The sequence below is a fragment of the Ursus arctos genome, unplaced genomic scaffold (genome assembly GCF_023065955.2).
Source record: "Ursus arctos isolate Adak ecotype North America unplaced genomic scaffold, UrsArc2.0 scaffold_1, whole genome shotgun sequence".
Taxonomy (NCBI): Eukaryota; Metazoa; Chordata; class Mammalia; order Carnivora; family Ursidae; genus Ursus; species Ursus arctos.
Window position 1 is genome coordinate 104,735,917 of NW_026622763.1, and position 15,101 is coordinate 104,751,017.

The 15,101-nt window shown below is 50.1% G+C and overlaps 1 protein-coding gene across 8 annotated transcripts in view; it reads left to right on the forward strand.

Moving 5' to 3' along the window:
• The window catches only part of AGAP1 (ArfGAP with GTPase domain, ankyrin repeat and PH domain 1), a 523,916-nt gene that overhangs the window by 458,315 nt on the left and 50,500 nt on the right, over positions 1–15,101 (forward strand). The window lies entirely within an intron of this gene.

Here is a 15,101-nt window from a genome sequence, read left to right on the forward strand (position 1 = left end):
TTATTTTCTCATTTTTCATTTACAGCTATTATAAACCGTTTTTGAGTACACATACATATTTAATGTACCTAAGAGGTGATAAAATGGCATGTCTTCCGAGAAAGCCTGCTTCACAGACGCGGAGCGGGCCTTTGGGTCCCTGCGGCTGCCCCTAGGAGGAGGGGCCCAGGGTCGCGTCCCCGCCTCCAGAGGAGGGGCCGGGGGCTCCCTTTGCACTGTGGCTTCTCGGGTACGTGGAGAGGTGCAGGGAGACAAGGGGTCTCTCGTCATTAGCACTTTCTCCAGTTCCTCTGGCTTGTTTGGCTGGCGGCGAGGCAGCGTGAGGGTCCGCACGGCGGTCCGCGGGCCAGCCCCCGTGACGCGGAGGAAGTCGCGTTCTGCCGCTAAGCCACGGTCCTGTGCGAAGAGTTGGTGGGTTCTGTTTCATGATCGCTGAAAAATGAATTTGTGGTGCCACCTTCGGTTCACTTTAGAGAATGAAGCTGGCGTGTTCCTAACCTGCTCGTGTAACAGCGTCCTGGGGGGAGGGGGCAAGGGTCGCAGGAGGCGCCCCGAGCCTGTCTGCCTGGCATCGCCTCCGCTTGCTGGGTGAGCTCGACGACGCAGTACCCGTGTGGGCAGCTTTCCACAAACCGAAGGAACAATACACTCCTTCAAATTCTTTATCTCGACCTGTTTAACACGAACGCAGAAATGAGCAGACCATCAGCGAGGAGCATTCTTAAAAGACCAGTTTGCGTTTTCATACCTGTTTTTCCGTGGGTGTGGTTTCCTCGGAGGACATGTAGGCCTAACCGTGAGATATGATTGGAAATTGGATGGAGTCTCATGTAGGAGTGCAGAGAACATTGAAATAAGTTAGGGGAAATTAATCCTGCAGTTCACTGTTCGTGTGTAAAAGGAGCGTGTGTATTATTTTTATATCCGGAGTTGGAAAAAGTTTGTTTTTCCATCTTGTCATAATTGGCCACCATTTAGAGTGTGTAGGTAACAAAGATAGGGGTTGATATTTTTAACTGGTAAATATTTTATATGAATTTCATCTTCATTCCTGGGTGAGGGCTGCGGGCCTACAGGTCCTCGATCGTCCTGACTTGGGCATGTAAGCTGTGGAGTGCGTACCTTTCTCTCCTCTCCGGCACTACGCGCGTCCCATCTTTATATTTTAGAGACGTGTTGGAGTCTTCCTTTCTCACAAATGGGGTGATCGCAGCGAAGTCCCAGCTCTTCGTGGCTCACATTCGCTGTCCTAAGGGGCCGTGCCGAGTTGCGGCCCCCCCGCAAAGCTGTGGCGACGGTGAGCTATGTCACCGGCTCCAGAGAACGTGAACGCCTTTGAGAATTGCATGTTTCTTTGTGCCTTTAGTCATTCTCTCTGGGAGTTTCGTTTTTAATTAATATTCAGCAAATATTCATCGAGCACTTTCTCATAGAAAAGAAATGATACGTGGTGATTATCGCCCCCCAGCGGTTGGTGAATGTTCTCGGGGCCACCGCTGAGGGTGCCAGGACTCTGAAGAATTCACGGCATGGCGGGGTTCTTACAACCAGTGTGATCCAGGGAAGGAGCACTGGACGAACAGCATCTGAGCTAGACTTTAAAATGTGGGGCGATGTCCAGGCCTGGGGGGGGGGGCGTGGCCTAGGCTACGCCCAGCCTGTGGAGGAGTGCAAAAACTGGGGAGTCACCAGCCACGGGGCTGGGCCTTCAGGTAAATGAGGAGGGGTAGGGGCTGGTAAGGCCAAAGGAGAGCAAAGGCCCGGCCAAGCCTTGGAGCCAGGAGGGTATTACGGGGTGGGCAGGGGTGCGGGTTTCTGCGTTCACTTCTGATCCGCCTGTTCCCAAGAGGACTAGAGGCAGCCAGCAGCATTGCTGGAAAGGATGGAGACGAGGCAGGGAGGTCAGTTGGAAGGCTGTGGTCCTGGTGGATCTTCTGAAGGCTGTAAATGCACTGTCAAAACCATGAAGAAACAACTCTGCATAACAGTGCAACAATAGTCAGACACCCACCGTCTCCGCTGCCTCATGCGGTCTCCTCAAGCAGAAATGAAAAACCCAAAGTTTGGGCTAGAATTTCCACGTGGCATTCAGTCTGCGACGTGAGAATGGCTAGGCAGCCTGGATCCTGCCTCTCGAAGACAAGGAAAGACGCCCCCTCCCGCCCACCCCCTCTGGTCTCTCGGCAGAACCTGTGATTGTTAGTACAAACAGCTGGAGGGGTCTCTTAATGTGGCCCTAAGGTAATACTAAAAAGAAATATTTTAATAAATTTTTATTCCTATCCAAGGAAGGGCCAAGTGCAATATATCCCGGCTAATTCTTTGGAAAAGGGCCCAGCTGTTTTCCCGAGAAGCTCGGTCCATTCCATCTTGTTCAGAAGATTCATTCTGACAGTGGAATATAATTAGAAATGTGCCGTTCCTCCCCCAAACACACACGCGCGCACACACTCATTTAGGACCGTGGGGAAGTGGAACACAGCAGATCTTTTTCCAAAGAAACAGCCAGTCCCCTGAAACCACCGCGTGTCGGTGCCGCCCAGGCCCAGGGGTGAGTTAGGAGAACAGGCGCGGTTGACCAGCTGGCTGGCCTTCTGCTTGCTGTCCCTGCGCCCCTGATTAGGGCGGCTTCGGACGGCTCGTAATTGGTTCCAGTGACTCTCAGCTGCCCCAAGACCCGCCGTTCCACCTCGAGCAGCGTTGCGATCAGTCGAAGCTGGCAGTGGTGAAGCGGTATTGAGTATTGACTTCCCATTCCTAAGCCGGGATCATTAGTCAAGAAAAGCATCTTTTAATTACTACCAGGAAGAAAAAAAAATCTTTTTGGATGGATTCTGCAACAACTGCCATTTTTTTCCAGTGCATTCGATATTAAATTTATTGTCGCAGGAGGGGAGAGGATGCCCTTCATCCCCCTCAGTCATGGAGGTTTAATTCAGAGAAAGGAGCCCGGTGGAGGGTATCGATGCTACAACAATTAACTACATCTGGGGTGGAATCAGAATTCCCCTCTCTAATTGCTATTGATACCATTTAAGCACACACTTAAAATATTGATTTTAAATGGGGATGCTGAAGCAGGAGGGCTGTGGGGACAGCAGACGGGATGTGCTAGATCTTCAGGGCTAAAGCAGGGGCAGTGGGCTGTGAGGGGTGCGGGCATGACGCGGAGCATGTGAGTGTGCAGGTCGCCCCGTGCAGTGTGTCGTGTGCGGATGGATGCGGGGCCCTGGCTCCAGTGCTAGGACGCACGCTGTGACCATAGGGCGAAGTCACGGAGCTCTTTGGTGCCCCTTTCACATCAAGGACTAGCAGGCTTGGAGGCAGAGCTAGCAAAACCGCGAAGAGCGTGTTTCTGGAGCGAATGAACGAAGGAGCGAGCCGATGGGGGGAAGCGGGAATGGGGCCGCGTGGAAGCCACGTGCCAGTGCTCTTGCTGCCTCAGGGCCTGGGGATCACTCGCGTGTTCGTGGATGAAATCGGGGCTCTCACATTTGCAGCATACAGCGAAGCCGTCTGGGCAGACCTCGGACCTCTTCCCTTCCTCGGCCCCGCGGGGGTGTTTGGGGGGGCTACTTTCTGTGTCTCTGTGTCACTGTGATGCATTGTTCTCCAGTCCTGTCGCCGTTTCACTTTGGAAGCTTTTCGGATTGCCTGCGGTGACCGTAATTTCCTACCAGGACCGAGCAGAGGCCTCCAGTCTGTGTTCCTCTTGGCAGAAGCTGGACTCCACTCGGCTGCCTGGTTCGTTTTCCCATCTCCCACCTTTGGGTCTCCGCGTCAAGGCATCGGGCCTGCGAGGGTCTGCAGGGACCCCTCGCGGCTGGCATTTCGGGGCAGGTAGCCTATTTACACGGTGGTCTGGGAGCCAGCCGATTTGGTCTCGGAAATCAAAAGAGCCTGGATGTGTGTTTTCCCTTCTGTCGAAGAGCCCTTGGGAGAAGCTCTAAGCCCAACCGAAATCCCCTTCCTTCTGATCCCACTTGGAAGGGAGCCGAGTTGCTGATTTAGGATACACTCTTCTGCCTCTTTGAGCGCTCTTTTTCTTCTGTCATTGTCACCTGCACATCCAAACTCCCCTCTTGTCTTTAACCTATAAAAAGATGCCACCTTCGGGAGGAAGATTTGGGGCCGGACGTCAGAAATCTGCGTGGGAGAGACTGGGCGCGCACTTCCAGATGGAGCGAGTCTGCCCAGTGACACGAGTCCCGGTCCTTTTTGATTTGGGATCGCCACTTTCATCTTATTTATGCACATGGAGATATTGATAAAGGGGAAATGTATCCAAACTGAAAATAATTGGATCCCTACCGTTAACTCTGAGATATTAAAAGCAGTACCACTTGGCCACGTCTTTGTCTCGTTAGGTTTGATCATAAGATCACAATATAGTAATCTCAGGCTCAAATTTCTGGCATAAAGATGCACTGTTCCAAATGTGGCCTCAGGGAACACGAGTACCCACACAGCCCCAGGATTATCTCATCTTATTATTTTTCAACAGTTCTTGGCCCGCTGAGGTCAGTGTTTTGTCTCTTTTGAGTGTTCCTCTATGCTTGACACCTTTTCCTATTTTCTTTCTTTAAAAAAAAAGAAATGGGCAGGGGGAGGAATGGGGGAGAAGGACTTTACAGTGATGACCAGACCCCATCTGCAGTTGGGCGGCATCTGCTCCCCACATGTCACTTCCCTCATTAACAAGCAATTGAATTAATTAAATGCTACTCAGAACACGCGTAACAAGCTACCGGCAGTGTCCAAATTAGCACTGATAATCAAGGATGATTTCCTTTATTATCCTGCTAAGTGGTGTGCAGACTCTGATCTCCCTGTCTGCCCTCATCTATTTACATACCCCCAGCTTCTGCCTTTGGAAGCGGAGGTTATCTTACCTAGTTAATTTGCCACGATCACCAAGCATGGCGGATTGATGCCCTGCCCCCGCCACCGCCGCCACCCGCGCGGCCCCCTCCCCGCCTGCCCTCCCCCAACCCCAGCCTTTGTATCTCAAGCTCACTGATAAATTAAAGGCCACCCCTGTGGTCTCTCAAGTGAGTAATAGAGGCAGAAATTTCATTTTGCAACTGGCTGATTTAATGATCCAAAGGGTAATTAATGGCCTGATTATCTTAATGTTAAATATGTCCGGCAGCAATTACTGTGACCTCCCGCTTGTCAAGGTCCGGGCTGTGCTCTTCTTTCAATTAAGTTCTCTGGGGCTTAATGGTATGAATAAACTCCTCTGATTCTATCATCCCGGACGGACGCAGAGGGTTCAGGGAGCTGGGGGCTCGTTTGGAGTTTTAATCAGCCTGTCTCCTACTCCGGCGATCAGAGTTAACAATTATAACAAGGACAGCTTAACTTTCTTCTTCCCCGTGTGGAGCCCCCCCCCACTTCACCCACACTTTTTTGTTGTTTTATTTATTTTCTCTCATTTATTTCAGCGCTCTGAGGGAGAATTCTGTGTGGAGGAAGCTGCTGGTCTCTTCCAATATAAATTATCATGTGAGCGCTATGGTTTTTCTGTTTGACAGGCTTAATTAATTGGCAGGAGCCCCCGAAAATGACAGTGCCACTAATTGCAACTCAGAGTGAATTTCTGTCATCGTGGTGTGCCTGTCAGCGGGCATGCCCCGGCCCTGGCCCCCAGCCGGCAGAGCGGCCCGCCCTCCCCGTCCAGGCGGGGACAGGCTCCTGAGTGCGCGGGGACGGGGGCAGACCTGGAGGAGCTGTGGGTTTACAGGCGTGCCGTCTGCGCGCAGGAATGGCGTTTACTGCCAGTAAAGTGTATATGGCCACGGCTCTGCAAGCCCAACAGCTGCTTGGGGACCTCAGATTTTACTCAAGATATTTTAGCAACTTCTCGTCGCAGGCCAGCTTGGAACCAGACTGTGAGAACCATAACTCACTGAGCGCCCCTCCATGACTGGCCGGTCCTCATTAGCACATGGCTAAACATGCTCGAGTTTACCGGAGCTCTTCCCGGATCAGAAATATTCCACTATAAATATTAAGCCAATTAGGAAAATGTACAAATGAGAAGTGCATTAACACGGCCTCAAAAATAATGCCTGTAGATTACAGTTGACAACAGATACGGCAGTTCAGGCAGTAAACCGTGGTCAGGGAGCTTGGCGGGAATTTATGCTCAGCTGTAGTGGTCTCCGATTAAGCTCTTGTTAACAGACTCGCTCCAATTGTAAGAAAGGCGAATTTAAGAAGATTCTCTCCTTACTTGGTTAAGTAAAATAGGATCTGCTTTTTACAAGAGAACTGTACCTTCCGTTTGCCTTTGAACTGGGTGGACAATGTAGGACTCGGTGTACTGCGGCCGCCTGCTGCACACGAACCCCGGGATGTAGGACTCGGTGTACTGCAGCCGCCTGCTGCACACGAACCCCGGGATGTCGGACTCTCGGTGTACTGCGGCCGCCTGCTGCACACGAACCCCGGGATGTAGGACTCGGTGTACTGCGGCCGCCTGCTGCACACGAACCCCGGGATGTCGGACTCTCGGTGTACTGCGGCCGCCTGCTTCACACGAACCCCGGGATGTAGGACTCGGTGTACTGCGGCCGCCTGCTGCACACGAACCCTGGGATGTAGGACTCGGTGTACTGCGGCCACCTGCTGCACACGAACCCCGGGATGTAGGACTCGGTGTACTGCGGCCGCCTGCTGCACACGAACCCCGGGATGTAGGACTCTTGGTGTACTGCGGCCGCCTGCTGCACACGAACCCCGGGATGTAGGACTTGGTGTACTGCGGCCACCTGCTGCACACGAACCCCGGGATGTAGGACTCGGTGTACTGCGGCCGCCTGCTGCACACGAACCCCGGGATGTAGGACTCTTGGTGTACTGCGGCCGCCTGCTGCACACGAACCCTGGGATTTATTTGATCCTGCAGGAAACCAGATGTGTCCTGGGAGCCAGTGTGGCTACCAGGGAGCTGTCTCGAGTTGAAAATCCCTCTCATTTACTCTCTGAAATGGAGCAATGGAGACAATTAAGGAGTTTTTTATTTTTAAGAATTTTTATCACACCGGTAGATGAAAATGCAGGCCAGTGGCCAGAGCCGACAGCCTCCAGGTGTCCTGGGCACGCCTGGGCCTTTGTCCGTTTATGAGTGTATATAAGGGAATGTCATGCTAAGATTGACCTCTTGGGGCTTGAATTACCTCTCATGGAAGACATTCTAAACAATGGGCCTATGAATTCTTTCTAGAACAACTGCCTCTGTTTTGATTCCTGTGACGGTAGAACGTTTTCCAAAGGGTCTTTTCTTTCAGTGTTGTTTTGATTCTTTTGCACCAGAAACTTTCTCTCTTCTGGGGAAAGTTTCTGCTCCATGCCATGTGCTTTTCCTTAGCACGGAGCCATCCTGTGATGCAGGATGACCCCCATTTCTCCAAGCGAGAGGAATGTGGAGTTCAGGTCCTAGGCGTCATTTGTCCAGGGTCACACAGGACTGTGGGTCAGATCACATGAATTCAGGATCGGACCCCTGGAACCTACTCTTGGTCCTTCTGCTGCTCCTGTCCTTGCTCTGCTCAGCCTCACGTGGCCAAATCCAGCAGTCGCTTGTGGCATCTAGAGATACCAGTGTCCCTTTCCTCTCCTCCCCGAGGCCCCAGCTCACACTCTTGTTCGCACGGTGTCTGTGTGTGTATGTGTTACTAGTGTAAAGTGATAATAGATGATCACGTAGCCACCATCTCGCCACTCATGAAATCCAGTGGCCTCGCTCATAGTAACTTAGGTATAATAAAGCATCATTCGTTTTAGTTTGCTTTCATGAGGCAGACCTGATCTTTTAAGCCATGCAGTCATGATCCTAAAGTCTTAATTCTCTGCAGTTGGTGCTAATCCTGAGGGCTCTAAGTACCTGGATCAGCCACCGCAGATGTGTGGTTCGAGCCCCAACATTTCACGTAACTATGTCCTTCTCCTGCCTCTGTCCGTGTCCTGACCCAGCATTGCCCGGTGAAAACGTTCAGCTTCTATTTCCAAAAAGCCTCACAATCACATTTATTATCTACACGATGAAATACACAGGCAGGCCAGAAGATTTCTAGTTTGGGTTTCATGACCAGCATTTTCTGAGATTTTTGATTTAAAACAAAAAACAGGGTATGTTCTCCTTTGTAAGATGAGACTAGCCATTATTTCTACCTGCTTGATTTTGTAGATTTAATTCTCAAAGAAAACAATTTATGAAGTCTCCTGGACTCTTTTTTTTTTTTAAGATGTATTTATTTATTTGAGGGAGAGAGAGAGCAGGGGGTGGAATGGGCAGAGGGAGAGGGTGAGAGAGAATCTCAAGCAGATGCCCCACCAAGCATGGAACCTGACATGGGGCTCGATCTCAGGACCCTAAGATCATGATCTGAAATCAAGAATCAGACACTCAACCGACTGAGCCACCCAGGCGCCCCTCCTGGGCTCCTTTTTACCTGGAAGACACAATCAGCTGTGTACCTGGGTGCTGCAGGCTAATGGTGAGAGGGACAAGTGGCCCATGCCATCTCTGGTGCTGGCGAGAGTCTGTTGACGTAGGCGATGTGGTTTTGTTATTTTGCTTTACGTCTGTAGAGTGGTTTCTTGCAGCATCAGCATCACCGAGAAGTGCATGTTTTCAGGCCCTACCCTACACCTACCCAGTCAGCATTCCTAGGGTGGGGCCCACGATGTGCTTTAACCCTCTAGGTGATTCTTATGCACATTAGAATTTGAGAAGCATTGGTCTACACCAAGCAGCATAAGCAAGTGTCCACAGCCCTTCTTGGAGTCCACTCCCTATCTCAACCCAAGTCCCTGGACCTCATTCTCATTTCTTGAGACACAGGTGTTGGTCCTCTTTGTTCACCAGATGCTTGTCTGGACTGGTATATCCAGTATGTCAACCCAGCAGGTGCTGCCATCCACAGAGGACATCTCTGTGTCTTACCCCAGTATAAGAGGATTATATGCTATGATCAAATATCATTGTCCTTGGAATGCAAGGTTGGTTCAACACCAAAAAATCAATCCATGTAAAACACTACATTAATAGAATAAAGGACACAACGTACACAATCATCTCAAGAAATGCAGAAAGTAAATCTGACAACATTCAGTACCCTTTCATGACACAAACGCTTAGCAAACTGGGAGTAAAAGGGAACTTAGCCTGCATCTGTGAAAAGCCCACAGCTAGCATCCTGCTGAATGGTAACGTGTACTGAAGGTACTCCTTCTGAGATCAGGAACAGAGCAAGGATATCTACTGTCACCACTTCTATTCAACATTGTACTGGAAGTTCAAGCCAAGGAATTGGGCCAGAAAAAGAAACCAAAGTCATCCGGATTAGAAAGGAAGAAGTTAAACTATGTCTCTTGGCAGATGACGTGATCTTGTATATCAGAAATCTGTAGGAATCCACAGTGAATTATTAGAGCTAATAAATGAGTTCAGCAAAATTGAAGGGTACAGAATCAACATACAAAACTCAGTTGTATTTCTATATACTTGCAATGAACAATCCAAAATAAAACTAAAAACAAAATTCCATTTAGTATAATATCAAAAAGAATAGTATACTTAGAAATACATTAACCTGTGTACTGACAATTACAAAACATCATTGGAAGAGATTAAAGAAGACCTAAATAATTGACAAGACATCCCATGTTCATGGACTGGAAGACTTAATATTGTAAAGATATCAGTACTCCTCAAATTGATGTGTAGATTCAACACAAAATCGCTCTTTTAAAATCTCAGCTGCTTTTTTTCTTGTTTTGCAGAAATGGACAAGCTGATCTTACAGCATGTATGGAAATGTAAGAGAGGCAAAACAATCTTGAAAAAGAATAACAAAGTTGGAGGACCCACACACAAAACTTATTACAAAAGTATAATCTAAGGCTGTGTGATACTGGCATAAGAATAGACCCATAGATCAACAGAACAGAGTTGAGAGTTATGGAATAACCATACATCTATGGTCAGTTGATTTTCAACACTGATGCCAAGACAATTCAGTAGGGGTGGGAGGGACAGTCTTTTCAACAGGTGGTGCTGAGACAACTGCGTATCCACATGCAAAAGAATGAAGTTGGACCACTATCTGTATATGCCATATACAAAAATTAGCTCCAAATGAATCAAAGACCTAAGTGTAAAGATTGAAACTTTATTATAATACTTTTAGAAGAAAACATGGGTAAATCTTTGTGACCTTGGATTTAGCAGTGGTTTCCTAGATACGACACCTAGAGCACAAGCAACAGAAGGAAAAATAGATTGGACGTCGTGGAAATTAAAAATCTCAGTGTTTCAAAGGACAATACCAAGCAAGTGAAAAGACAACACACGGGGGACGCCTGGGTGGCTCAGCTGGCTAAGCATCTGGCTTCGGCTCAGGTCATGATCCCAGGGTCCTGGGATTGAGTCCCACATGAGCAAGGAGCCTGCTTCTCCCTCTGCCTGCCGCTCTCCCTGCTTGTGCGCGCTCCCCCCCCCCCCACCCCCGACAAATAAATAAATAAAATCTTAAAAAAAAAAAAACTATTAAAAAAAGAAAGAAAAGACAACACACAGAACGGGTGATAATATCTAAAAACTGTGTCTCTAATAAGGACCTGATCTCTAGATCATAGAAACGGTGTTCAGAACGCAACAGTAAGAAGACAAATAACCCGGGTTTTAAATGTGCAAAGACTCTGAAGAGACATTTTTCTAAGCAAGATGTACAAATAGCCAGCAAACCACAAAAAGATGCCAAGTGTCATTACTTACGAGGGAAATGGAAATCAAACCCATGTTGAGAGACTACTTTACACCCACTAGGACGGCTATAATCAAGGAGATGGACAGTGGTGGGTGTTGGCAAGGATGTGGAGAAATTAGAGTGCTCCTGCACTGCTGGTGGGAACAGTAAATGACAGAGCGCCTTGGAAAACAGCCTGGCACGTTCTCAAAAAGTGAAACAGAATTACCATGTGACCCAGCAATTCTCCTCCTAGGTGTATACCTAAGAGAAATAAAAACACACGTCCAAACAAAAGTTTACACTTGTGTGTTCGTGGAAGCACTGTTCATAATAGCCAAAAAGTGGAAACACCAAAGGTCCATCAACTGATGAATCGCTAAACAAAACAGGGTCTCTCTGTACAATGGAATGTTATTCAGGCATAAAAAGGAATCAGGTACCACGTATGCTGCCACTCGGGGGAACCTTGACATCAAAACGCTGAGTGAAAGGAGCCAGACAAGAGGCCGCACGTTGTAGAATTCTGTTGATACGGAACAACCAGCACAGGCAAATCCGTGGAGATAGAAGGCAGATCAGTGCCTGTGGGGGCTGGCGAGCCCAGGCAGCGAGGCCTAGGGCGTGGCTTTGTTTTGGGGATACTGAAAATGACCTGGATTTCCACGGTGCGAATGGTTGTACAACTTTGTAAACATCCTAAACACCACTGGATTGTACACATTTAAAGGATGAATTTCATGGCATATAAATTATGTCAATTAAAAAAAAAAAAGGACAAGGAGGAATTTCCCAGGAGGAAGATGGGGCAGGACATTCTGCAGAGAGAACATTCTGGGCAAAGGCGCAGAGGCATGTGTGATGGGGAAGGTTGGCCCGGCCAGCACGCCTGCCCCTCGTCCGGCACAGGGAGACCGTGGAGGAGTTTAGGCAGGGTGATGCGTTGAACACTTTAGCCAGGAGCCCCTGCACTTGGGAGGGTAGAGCAGAGGAGGATGCGTCCAGGAAGAAGGCAGTGCCTCACGTCCTGGCGAACAATCAAGTCTGAATCAGTGATCATCCCTGCCAGAGCCTTCGGGGAACCTGTGCAAGGCCAGGCGCAGCCCAGCCGTCATGTCACGGAATCCAAACGCCAGACCGACGTCCTTCTCCTTCGTGATTGGTGAGGGAAGCGGCCTGAGGGCAGAATCAAGAATGCAGGCCACGTCCTGCTGGTGACAGGATCCTTCCTGAGAGTCAGAGTCACACCAAAGGGACCCAGGGGCGTCCCTTCATCTGGACTCTCACCCAAACTGGATGTGGGGCCTGGGACAGACAGGACGACGGCCGAGGCCATTAACTGACAAGCAGAACAAACAAGGCAACGAGTCACAAGACCCTGATGGATAGATTTCGTGGTAGTAAAGGTAAAAGCTGCACTGGAAGCTGACGAGGTGGTGACGCAGCCTGCCCAGCGTGGCCGTGGCGCAGCCGTGGCCGTCCTGTCGTGGCTTCGGAGTAGGATCTCTGGGCCATACCCTCCAAACCAGCAGACAGAGCGAGCCTCCCCCTCTGCGGAGCCCTGATCTCTCCGAGAAGCTGGTTGTGGTCCCAAAGAGTAGGAGCAGCAGTGGCAGTGCCATTAAAGCTTGAAATAATGAAATGTCATTTGTCACCCACACCAAATTTCATCAACCTGGGGTCCAGAAGACGAACATTACCTGGAGTACACATCACTCATTCTTAGGGACTCGCTCGTATAAAAAGCATCTCTAACGTGCATGATTTAATACAAATGACCCTGGGGGATAAATACATAATCATGATGACTTACCGTGACTTTCTCCTCAAGGACCCCCAGGTGCCGCCCTGTGTGTTTTCACACGGATCCTCGTGATCTCAATGAGCCTGGGAGATACCTGTTTGAAATCAGAGAAGGGTACCCGCAGGCAGGCAGAATGCCTGGCCCGGAACCTACCCCAGACTTGGAGCAGGGTTAGCTCATGGACTTACCATCTAGGGGCCCCTAAGAAAAGTTGGCCACATGGCTTGCAAGCGTGGAATTCTGTCGACGAATGACCACAGCCTTGAGCCACACCTTCCCACCGCTCCACTCCAGTGGCTTTCAGCCCAGAGACATTTGGAGTGGACCGTGGGGCAGGTGTTAGGACTGGGGCCTGGGATGCTGACACCGGGAGAGGAGGAGTGGCTTTGCCCAGAGTGACTGTAGCATGCCTACGGAGGGACACGGTCAAGCCGGCCATGGAGGGAACCCCGGCTGCTCGGACGGAGCAGAATCAGCCCTCCCCTGTGGACTGCCCACACCCTTCCAGACCAGCAGAGGCCTCTGGGGAGCCAGTACCCCTCCCGGGAGATTACTTCTTGGTGTGTGCAGTGGATGAACTCAGAAAGATGAACGCATTCTCATTCCAGAATGCCTAACTGTACCTTTCTAAATGCATTAGATGAAGTGAGGATAGTAATATGCTCCATAAAGTTCCAGAGGAACCATAGTAGTTGCTCAGTAAATATTGGAGAGACTGCGTTGCTTTTTAATTTTTTTCCCCCAAAACTAAAATTCAGGCTATGATACATGATCAGTAAAAAGGAAGTGGAAGTAAGTGGCCAGCCAAAGGCCCCAGGGAGTATCATCCCGTGGACGAAACCATATGCAAAATAGCGTGAATGGCAGTCCTTGGAGAAGGTGACGAGGCAGAGCCGTGTGCCGCAGCGACTTAGAGCTGTGTAGGATGCACACTGAAGAGCTCAGGAGACAGGTGTAAGGCATAGGGTATCTTGAGACTTGTGGATGAAACAGTGTTTCTGGGACCGTGGGAAGTAGAATCGGGATCCAGGTCCCAGGCAGGGGGCTCCAATCTAGGGGGAACAACGGACCCCGTGGGGCTACAGTAGCACAAGACTGAGGGGTACTGCGGCTCAAGTACAGATGAACAGGAAATTGCTTAAGTGCGTAATCAAAAGTAAACTTGGCGTTAGGAAGAATGGTGGGATGTCATGTCATTTTTCTGTCATAAGTAACCATATAGTTCAAAAAAATTACTCACGATTTGAAAATTCTCATTCCCGTGTTGCATTCCTGTCCAAGACAGTCTTGTTCCTCAGCAATCATGTTTCATCTTGACAAAGCACGTGTGAGCTTTTTTTTTAATCTGCTGGGATCGACCTTGTTTTCCAAAGTGTGACAAAAGCCAGTGGTACACTGTGAGGTGGCATCTGAGGATGACGTCACCAGCCATCGTGGTGGAGGCGACAGCTCCACGCGTACGAAGTGAGGGTGCCTCTTCTAGACTCAGTTGTGACAAAGCAGAGCACCCTTTCCAGGTGACGTCAGTGCCAGGGGTTACGTGTCTCTGCCTCCAGGAAGGGAGCAGGGGACTGAAATGTAATCGTGGTTACACTGAGAAAACGATTTCCAAGACGGCAAGGCACCAAGAGCTAAGAAGCAGTGGGGAGAAACGGCTCAAGTCAGGAGGGGCCGGGATGTTCTGTGCAGTCATATAATGTCCTACAGTTGGAAGAAGATGTAAAGTGCCCCCTGTTGGTCCACGTGTTTGGTGATGACCACGGATGTGCAGTGATTCACGAAGGCCATTGTTTCTTCCGTGGTCACTGTGAGGTCTTCCCAACGGAAGATCTGTGGCCCAAAGCAAGGTGACTTTGAGGGTGGTCTTGATCCCCCCCTACACACACACACACACGCGCACATCTTGGCCTCTGGCACCTCACCTCTCAGGTCCAACACACCGAGGACATCAGGGCCGGGAGTAAGCTGAACAGGTCCCAAAGGCCTGGGGCCACCAGGAGCACTTGGCTAAGTAGGTAGACAAGGCAGGCGTTCCCTCTATGACCTGCAACCTCCAGGAACAGGGAGATCCATGGATGCTACAAAGGCCAGATGTGCGGGGCCATCCCCAGCCTCCTCACTTCTGGGGACCCCTCCCACCCCATCCTAGCAGCAGTCGTGGCACTCAGCACCTGGCCCTCCCAGCAGGAGGGATGCACGGCCTCTTCGTGTAGCCCAGTCCTGCTACTTAGGTCTCCAAGAACTCTTTGAAGAGGGGCAGCCTCTGTCCTCATGTTACAACTGAGGACACGAAGGTCACACAGCAGGTACATGGAGTCCGTGACCAGGAACCCAGGGCGTGCTCTGCACCTCGGTGCTGGGCTGCTGGATGGATGACCGAGGGTAGCTGCGTGTGACGCCGGGCAGCAGCAGTGAGACATGCCACAGCGGCCACTGGGGGCTGCAGGATGTGGGACGTCAGAAAGGCAGTGTGTCCGTGCCTGTGCCCCTCGCCCCACCCGTACAGAACAGACCGCTTGGGGCAGGGCGCTCGCTGCTTC